This window comes from Pelobates fuscus, chromosome 9, assembly GCF_036172605.1.
Source record: "Pelobates fuscus isolate aPelFus1 chromosome 9, aPelFus1.pri, whole genome shotgun sequence".
NCBI classification, from domain to species: domain Eukaryota; kingdom Metazoa; phylum Chordata; class Amphibia; order Anura; family Pelobatidae; genus Pelobates; species Pelobates fuscus.
Genome location: NC_086325.1, coordinates 22,713,927 through 22,723,052, shown reverse-complemented (window position 1 = coordinate 22,723,052; position 9,126 = coordinate 22,713,927).

Below are 9,126 nucleotides of genomic sequence, written 5' to 3'. Positions count from 1 at the left end.
TAATGTAATGTCCTGGAATGAGCTGGACCCCATATTAGTTAAGAAGGGGCCCACTGTCTTCCCCACTATGCCAGCGCCGCAGGCCCCCATTAGCTGCCCGCCAGTGGAGATGTGCGAGCGGCAACCCTCCCTCTCTCCCTCCCAGCGCTACGAGGAAGATAGGTCACACGCGATGACGTCACTTTCTCCCAGCGCTCTTTGCAGACAGCCGCGCAGGAGGAAAGAGAGAGGAGCTCCCAGGACCAGGTAAGTGCATAGAATGAGGGAGGGGTAGTACTAGCACTACTAGTGATTCCATGATAAAGATTTCACCCCCCTTCCTCTCAGTGAGTCAGTAATGGGGGAATAGACATGAAATGGGGCGGGAAAATGGTCATGAATATATGGGGGGGGTATATGAAATATGAAGGAATGGACATAAAATATGGGGGGATATGAAATATGGGGGGTGGACATGAAATATGGGGAAAATGGACGCTGAAGCACACGCAACGCCGCTGTGTCCGGTGTGGAGAGGGGGTCCAGGAGGGGCAAGGAAGTTTCCCTGAATGGCATTTTCAAAATGTGGTCACCCTATATGAAGTGTGCACAAGTGCATCACAGAGCTCTACTGCAATAAAACTCACTGTGCAGTGCAATGTGTATGAGTAACACAGAGCTCCACTGCAAAAGTCATCAGTAGTGTGCAGTGTTTACAAGTATATCACAGAGCTCCGGTAATGTGCAATATTTATGATGAATTCACAGAAATTCTCAAGAATAACAGTCCCACATCTCACAGCATTCACACACTATAAATATTTGTGCTGGTCAGAGGACAAAGTATGGCTTCTCCCTCAAACTGATAGAAACAGGGCGAGCACATCCCAGCATGAAAAATAAATATATACGTAGTTTAAAGTAAAAATATAAAAAATTCAGCATGACTCTGGAGGGCAGCGCTTTGAAGTGCCCCAACACATGCACTCGAGGGATCGAGATAAGCGTCAAACCAAATTTAAAACAGTTTTACTTTTAACAGGAGGGCTGTGCCAGGGAAGATCATAATAACCACTATGGCGCACTGTAGTGGTTATGGTGTTCAGACTGCTCCTTCAAATAATAACTATTGAAACGTTTAGTTTGAATAATATCCTTTATTTGGTATATTTGGTGGGAGCTGGGTTAACATGCCATTTAGTTACTTTGAGAGCAGTAGATATGTTCCTGTATTTGCACAGTTGACAAAGCACCTGATAAGGCAAGGCAAATAGTGTGAAAATCCCTTACAAGAAGTTTCAGATATCACGTGTGACTGTGTAACAGCCTTGAGAGCTGTGATAAACACACACTCCTCAGTGTGGCCTACCAGGAGTCAACAAGGTGAGAGGTAGTGAGTACTATCAGGGAGGGGGAGGGAGCGCGCACCAAGCACTTCCAACGCAATTCTTACACGCTGAGCTTTCCCTAAATTGTTTCAGGAACTCAGAGTGAATTTCACTTTTCAGATTAAAATAGCTAAACTCGAAAAATATTTATTTTCAGTTTGGCTATCTTGATACGGAATTCCCAACACACCACACTTTATTGAATATTACTGTTATGGTCTGTTACTTGATTTTCACATGTGAAATTCTAAAGCAGGGATGGCCAATAGGTAGATCCCCATAAGTTGTGGAAAATTTTCCATTACAATTGGCAATGCATCATGGGGTCACTGCAGTTCTACAACAGCTAGAAAAACTTCATTTTGGCCACCTCTGAGAATTCCTAGTTCCATTTGTAGTTACCGAAGGGACCATGGTGTGATCCGACACACAGGACACTCGGGAACTAACTGGGACAGGATCTGAGTTTGGCACGGTCCAGCTGAGCTGTTAGAGTTGGGAGGTATGCATATTTAATAGATAAATGTTCAACTGAATGATGGATAAACACCAAGAAATGGTAGAATATCCCTCTGAAGTTAAGGGTCAAGATTCAATATGACTACCATAACCACTGTATCACTTGTAAGAAATAACCACCACCAAGGGTTAAACAAATGTGAAAATGGGAAATGCTTATTGAAATAAATCAATAATATATACAGGACTCAGTGTATCCCAGATCACTTCATCACCTCTGGCGGCATTCTCACACACCAGTTCCTGAGGGCAAGCACCTTGAAACGCATCCTGAGCCACAGTGGAACGCACGCGGCCAGAATTAAGTGACGTTCAGCACGAGGGAGTCCTTATTCACTTCGGTACGGCCGTCCAGCAAGTGTTTTTTTACATCTCTGGACTATATTCTGATATATCTGGTATTGATGCTGTTTTTTTTTGCTACTCTTTTTTGGGACAATTACTATTGTAGTTATTTTTTATATTTTATATTCGATGTGCCTTCTTTGACAGTTTTTATGTACTAATAAATTTTCCAATAGTACTCTGTTGCACAGAATTTTACTATCCATCACTGATCATTTAATCCTTTGTGGGATTCTACATTTTGTATTGGTTTTTGTATTGCAGTGGTTCATTAACCGTTACTAGAATATCATTTCAGCAACCTGTGGACTCTACCTACCTTATATTATAGGAGGTAATGACCGGATTAGCTGATACATTTATACTTTATTAGTGACCTTATACACCTATATCTCCATTTCTATTGCCATTTTTTATTTTATTTTTATTTTTTTAATTTTTTAATTTCTATTTTTATTTCAATTTTATTTTTTTTTTTTTTTTCATTTTTTCCACTTTTATTATCTTTTTCTTTTATATGTTTTATGCCTTTCCACTGAGTCCTGTATATATTATTGATTTATGCATATTTAATAGGTAAGGGCAGCATTAAATAAAAATGTTTTTGTTTTTTTTTTGTTTTTTGAAAATCTATTTATTGAGAAGTGTGCATAGTCATCATGAACAACATGGAAAGACACGCAGGTCTAGGTTTGCAAGCAAAACATTATAAACAGAGCATAAAGATGTTATCACTAAGCTGTGGCTATTAAATCGGCCGCGATATAGATAACTCAGAGCAATAGAGTAACTAGACCCATCTGCCCATCAGCACAATGTCAGCAGGATATCAGAAATAAACAAGAGTAACCTGACAGATCCGACCACACCACTCGTTATATTCGTGAGTGGTATGTAATGCGCTTTGAAGGAGTATGTCTGGGGTTACATCTGCCGTCGCATATAAATCTCGATATATGAATTCGTTGTAAGGGGTGCTCAAATATACTTTCCATCTCGTGGGTGATGTATCTGTTAAGTAGCGGGTTAGCAGTAATGACACCAGAGCATAGCTCTAAGTGCAGGGAAAGTAGCAACATGTTACGAGATGAGTGCCGCGAGCATTAAACTAACGTGGGAGTCGGGACCAATATCCAACCATGGCATCGCATATGGCACATCGACGTTCCCCTCGACCCTAGCTCTGGGTTGGGCTCGTAAGGAAGTCCTGTGGCTCTGTGGAAATAAAAAAAATTAACTTACTTTTATAAGTCTTCCCTCAAAAATAGTTATTTTGCACAAATTCCCAGTTTGGGATATTTTACTATGAATTTGGGATTTTCAAGTAGACTCTACACTTTTCTCGGCTCAGCAAATAGGCATTAAAGTGTCCAATTTAAAGGGAAGTTCTAAACATCAAGTTTAATTTTTTATTTCCCGTAATGATAACAATCTATGCGTAGGACGTATATCATGGAGCAAGATTCCTGTCACAAGCCTTTATTACTACCGGGATTTACAAAAATCACTTTCGCTATAAAGGGGTTCTTTTTTCATCTCGTGTTAAAGGAGGATGTGTGACTTCTTCATTTCTCATTCTATTCCTCAACCTACATGCATATACCATGCATGTCTTCATTTTTACTATGTGTTCAGCGCAGGGCTTGATAAACTCTGCGAGCCATGAAATCTTCCTCTAATTGTACTGCTGCACTTCAATATATTAAACACTAATGGATGGAGCCCATGCCCATCTCTATTTTATGAAAATGATTGTCTTTAAACATGTCTTAGTGGCTCAAAATCTCTATTGAAGGTAGTGTTATCTGGGTCATATTAAGGGATAATATAGGCAACCAGCAGGGCCAGATTAAGAGCCCGGTGGGCCTGGTGCTGACAATTATGATGGGCCTAATTACAGAATCTTATCGACCAAAAACACGAAAACAGTCACACCTCTAAAGCGTCATGTATCTGATGGAGTTGGTGTTGGAGGGAAACTCATAGGATGCAGCTATAAGAAAACACATACCCTATGCTAATCTTTTCATCTAATTAATGCTTTCATCTTTCAAGTAAATCCATACCCCCTAACAGTAGTGTCCAGTGAAGCCGGAAGTCAATGGGCGGGGTAAAAGGGTGGACCACTGACGCGAATCACGTGACCAGAACTGCCAAAAGGGGCAAACATGCCCAAAAAGGGGGCATGTCTGTCCAAAGAACTGGAAGGCCAGTCTGACATCAGTGTCCCTATGTATCACAGTGTCAGTGTCCCCATGTCGCCCAGTCCCCTAGTCTCCCAGTGTCTTTGTCCCCATTTCTCCCAGTTTCCCCATGTCTGTGTGTCCCGTGTCACTAGGATACTAGGGGACACTGAGAGACATGGGGACACAGTGAGATATGGGGACACTGAGAGACCCAGGCACACTAAGACACTTGGGGACATTGGGAGACATGGAAGCACTAAGACACTTGGAGACACTGGGAGACATGGGGGCACTTGTGGATACAGACATGGGGACACTGGGAGACATGTGGACACAGACATTTGGGGACACTGGGAGACATGGGGTCATAGACACTAGGGACACAGAGACATGGGGACACAGACACTGGGAGACATGGGGACACAGACATTTGGGGAAACTGACACTAGGGTCACTGAGAGACATGGGAACACAGACAATGGGAGACTATGGGACACAGGCACATGGGGGCACTTGTAGACATAGACATGGGGACACTGAGACATTTGGGGACACTGGGAGACATGGGGACACTAGGGACACAGAGACATAGGGACACAGACACTGGGAGACATGAGGACACTGACACACTAGGGACACTGGCTGGGAGACATAGGGATACCGGGAGACATGGGGGACACTGGGAGACATGGGGACACAAACATTTGGGGACACTGGGAGACATGGGGACACTGGCTGGGAGACATGGGGACACTAGGAGACATGGAGACACTGTGTCCCAATGTGTCTCCCTATGTCTCACAGCGTCCCCATGTTTCCCAGCGTCCCCAAGTGCCTTAGTGTCCCCATGTCTCTCTGCTGCCTTTACCCCCATTCCTCACATACCTGAGCTGTAGGCTGTCTCTGCAGGCTGGGAGCTGCTGTCTGGACTCTCTGTGCTGTGTAGCTGCTCCCCTACGGATCAGTGAGTAGAGAAAGGCAGGAAGATGCTGTAACTTCCTATCACTGCCTCTCTTCATACACAGTGACCCCTAGTGGCTGGGGCTGGTATTGCAGAGTAATCTCCGTTTATACTGAGAAAAATATTTGCATTTGTATTGCCGGTATTACTGAAATGCCGTCACGGCCAGGCAGCCTCAAATAGCTGCTGTGCCTTAAAATACCAGTCAGGAGGCAAACCTAAGAGTAGTGTATAAATGGGCCTATTTCATGGGCCTGGGCCTGGAGCTGCAACTCCATCAGCCCCTATGTTAATCCGGCCCTGGCAACCAGATCTCTTCATCATAATGACGTAGTCTGGGTGCTATGTCCATGTTGTTTTAACCCTGCAACTAAAATAGTGCCGCTTTGCAGGAATAGCAATGTTTACATTGCAAGTTTAACATGTCTCACACTGACAGCTGCTAGAGGCGCTTCCAACGCTAAAGCCGAGTTAAACTCAGCTATTCAATTAGATGGTCTCATACCGCATAGAGATATATATTGCTGCGTATTTCCTATGGGAAAGTATTGGATTGGCTGAGATCATCACCACTGATGATCTCAGCCATGGAGGCGGGGCCCACGAACAGGGAGAGCACTGTGGCAAGGGAGAAAAGCTAACTAAAATATCTCCACACAGAGGGGGTAACCTAACCAGTGAGCAAGTCACAATAACGCTAAAACTTTACTAAACATGTTTGAATTCCTAACGCTATAGTGTTTCCTTGTTGTAGGAGAAATGATTAAAAATGGAACCTTAGCCATCATCGACAGGTTATTCCATTACTAATGACAGGAAGAGGGTTGTGGTTGTATTTACTGCAAATGCTCGCAGTTTGATGGAAGGCTGATGAAGAATAATATAGTTCTAAAGTAAATGTCATGTAATAATAAATGTCATAGACTATGATCAGAAAAGGTTACCGGTTAAACAGTGATTATTCACTGTAATAACTTGGTTTGTGTTTCCTAAGTTTAATAAGTCTAATATATATATATTTATTCATGGATAAAAGGCTCGCCATGTCAATATACGTCTATATTAACCGTATATACTAATACCCAATCTGACTTATGGTTTCTTCAGGTTTATTCTTAGAATTTCGGATGCATAATAAAACAACAAAGGATAATGGATGTTCAACAGCCGATGGTAAAATTGCTGAATTCCTGAAGAGAGAGTTTGAGTCTACGTAGTTAGACAGCCGGACAAGAACAACCTCGGGAGCAAGCAACAGCAAGACCTTGTGGTTCTTTGTCCCCTATTCTATAAAGCTATGACCATTATGACATCAGATCTTTTAAATATAACCCTAGCCATGTAAGGACAAGACCCCCAATTACCACATTTCAAAGTTCTCATGGTACAGCATAGCAAAGTACCATCTGTTCTTTTTAACCCATTAGACATCCATACCTACTATGAATCTAAATAGGAACATAGTAATATTCTACATTCACACATTTTCTGAAGTATTGCTGTCTATATGAACGTTGTGGATATACCTTAGATACAATATTCCTTCTAAAAGACCATTCATGGTCCATATTTTTTCAACATCCTCCATTGAAACTCTTTTTAGTCCAGGTTAGGAAACCTATTAGCAGCACTGTGCCAAAACGAGTAGTGCCTTGGCGTGCCGGTCCTGTTATTATTATTTTTTATTAAATTGTATGTATATTGTTGTTTGCTGCTTGCATTTTGTGTGGGTGTTCCAGCTGTTTTGCTGGGTTGTATTTGTGCATATGTGTGCTGTGTTGCAATGTGTGTGTGTGTGCGCAGTTTGTGGTATTGTAATATCTTTGCTACCCCTCCAATTCACACTGCCCGGACACACAGATGTTGTCACATACACTGCCAGACTCATACACAATGCTAAACACCAATAATGCTACACACACAATCACACGGCTAGACACAAACTGCAGGACACACACACTGTAACACACACTACTACACTCACACATTGACAATGCTGTCTTTGTCTCTCCTCTCGACCAGCTGCTTGTCAATGTCATTTAAGGGACCCTATCTGTTGTCTTACTACAATGTCTACCTGCGTTGTAAGCTTGCCATGTGTTAAAGGCAGAAATTTTCATCTTAACGCAGCAGGGCTAATTCACTGCCCAATCTACCCGTATCCTAAACGTATTATATGATGAAGACAGGAGCTGCAGTGTGCAATAAAACTAGTTCCATCTGTGGCCTACTTACTTCCCATGCCGGTCATGTCATATAAATATAGATGGAAGTACAGGCCGCTGCAGTCTACTCACTTTCCAAGCTTGTTAGACAGTGTAAATAGGAAGAGTCTCCTTCCTGGATATCATGTTATATAAGGTACATTTTACACTGTAATACCTGTACAAATTAATATGGGCAATTACCACCGGCCTGTGATAAAATGCAATAGGATTCTGGGGCAAAGAACTGAGTAATCAGCAGGAACGTATATAATATATATACATTGATTTTTACTGCATTATTTTATAGTAACCTCTGATTTGAAAAGTGCCTTTTCCCTATTTGTTTATGTAACATTTCCTTGTATTGTCCCCCCAACCCTTCCCCGCCCCGCACTCATTTTATTAATATTATTTTTATTATTATTTTGTCTTCCTGACTAACCCTGTCACTCAGCCTCAGTCCCTGTTTATAGATTTAGTGTGTGTCCTTGTCAGTAACATTTTATGTCTGTGTGTTTATGGGGCTGTCTATATGGGACTACAGACAAAGAGTAACACACCTCCCATCATTTTAAATGGACAATTTAATTTTAGGGGTGTGAGTGGGGGGTCAGGGGAGGGGCTATTCTGAGAAATGTTAGGTATTTTACTAGTAACATTTTATGTAACTAAAATGTAATTTAGAACACGAACAATGTATCGTATTTACACGGTGATTTCTAAACACCATTGTAGTTTATAGACACATTACTGGGAGTATTATTGCTGTGGAGCTCTGTTATACACTCAGACACATTATTGGGAGTATTATTGCTGCGGAGCTCTGTTATACACTCAGACACATTACTGGGGGTATTATTGCTGTGGAGCTCTGTTATACACTCAGACACATTACTGGGGGTATTATTGCTGTGGAGCTCTGTTATACACTCAGACACATTACTGGGAGTATTATTGCTGTGGAGCTCTGTTATACACTCAGACACATTACTGGGAGTATTATTGCTGTGGAGCTCTGTTATACACTCAGACACATTACTGGGAGTATTATTGCCGTGGAGCTCTGTTATACACTCAGACACATTACTGGGAGTATTATTGCCGTGGAGCTCTGTTATACACTCAGACACATTACTGGGAGTATTATTGCTGTGGAGCTCTGTTATACACAGACACATTACTGGGAGTATTATTGCTGTGGAGCTCTGTTATACACTCAGACACATTACTGGGAGTATTATTGCTGTGGAGCTCTGTTATACACTCAGACACATTACTGGGAGTATTATTGCTGTGGAGCTCTGTTATACACTCAGACACATTACTGGGAGTATTATTGCTGTGGAGCTCTGTTATACACTCAGACACATTACTGGGAGTATTATTGCCGTGGAGCTCTGTTATACACTCAGACACATTACTGGGAGTATTATTGCCGTGGAGCTCTGTTATACACTCAGACACATTACTGGGAGTATTATTGCTGTGGAGCTCTGTTATACACAGACACATTACTGGGAGTATTATTGCTGTGGAGCTCT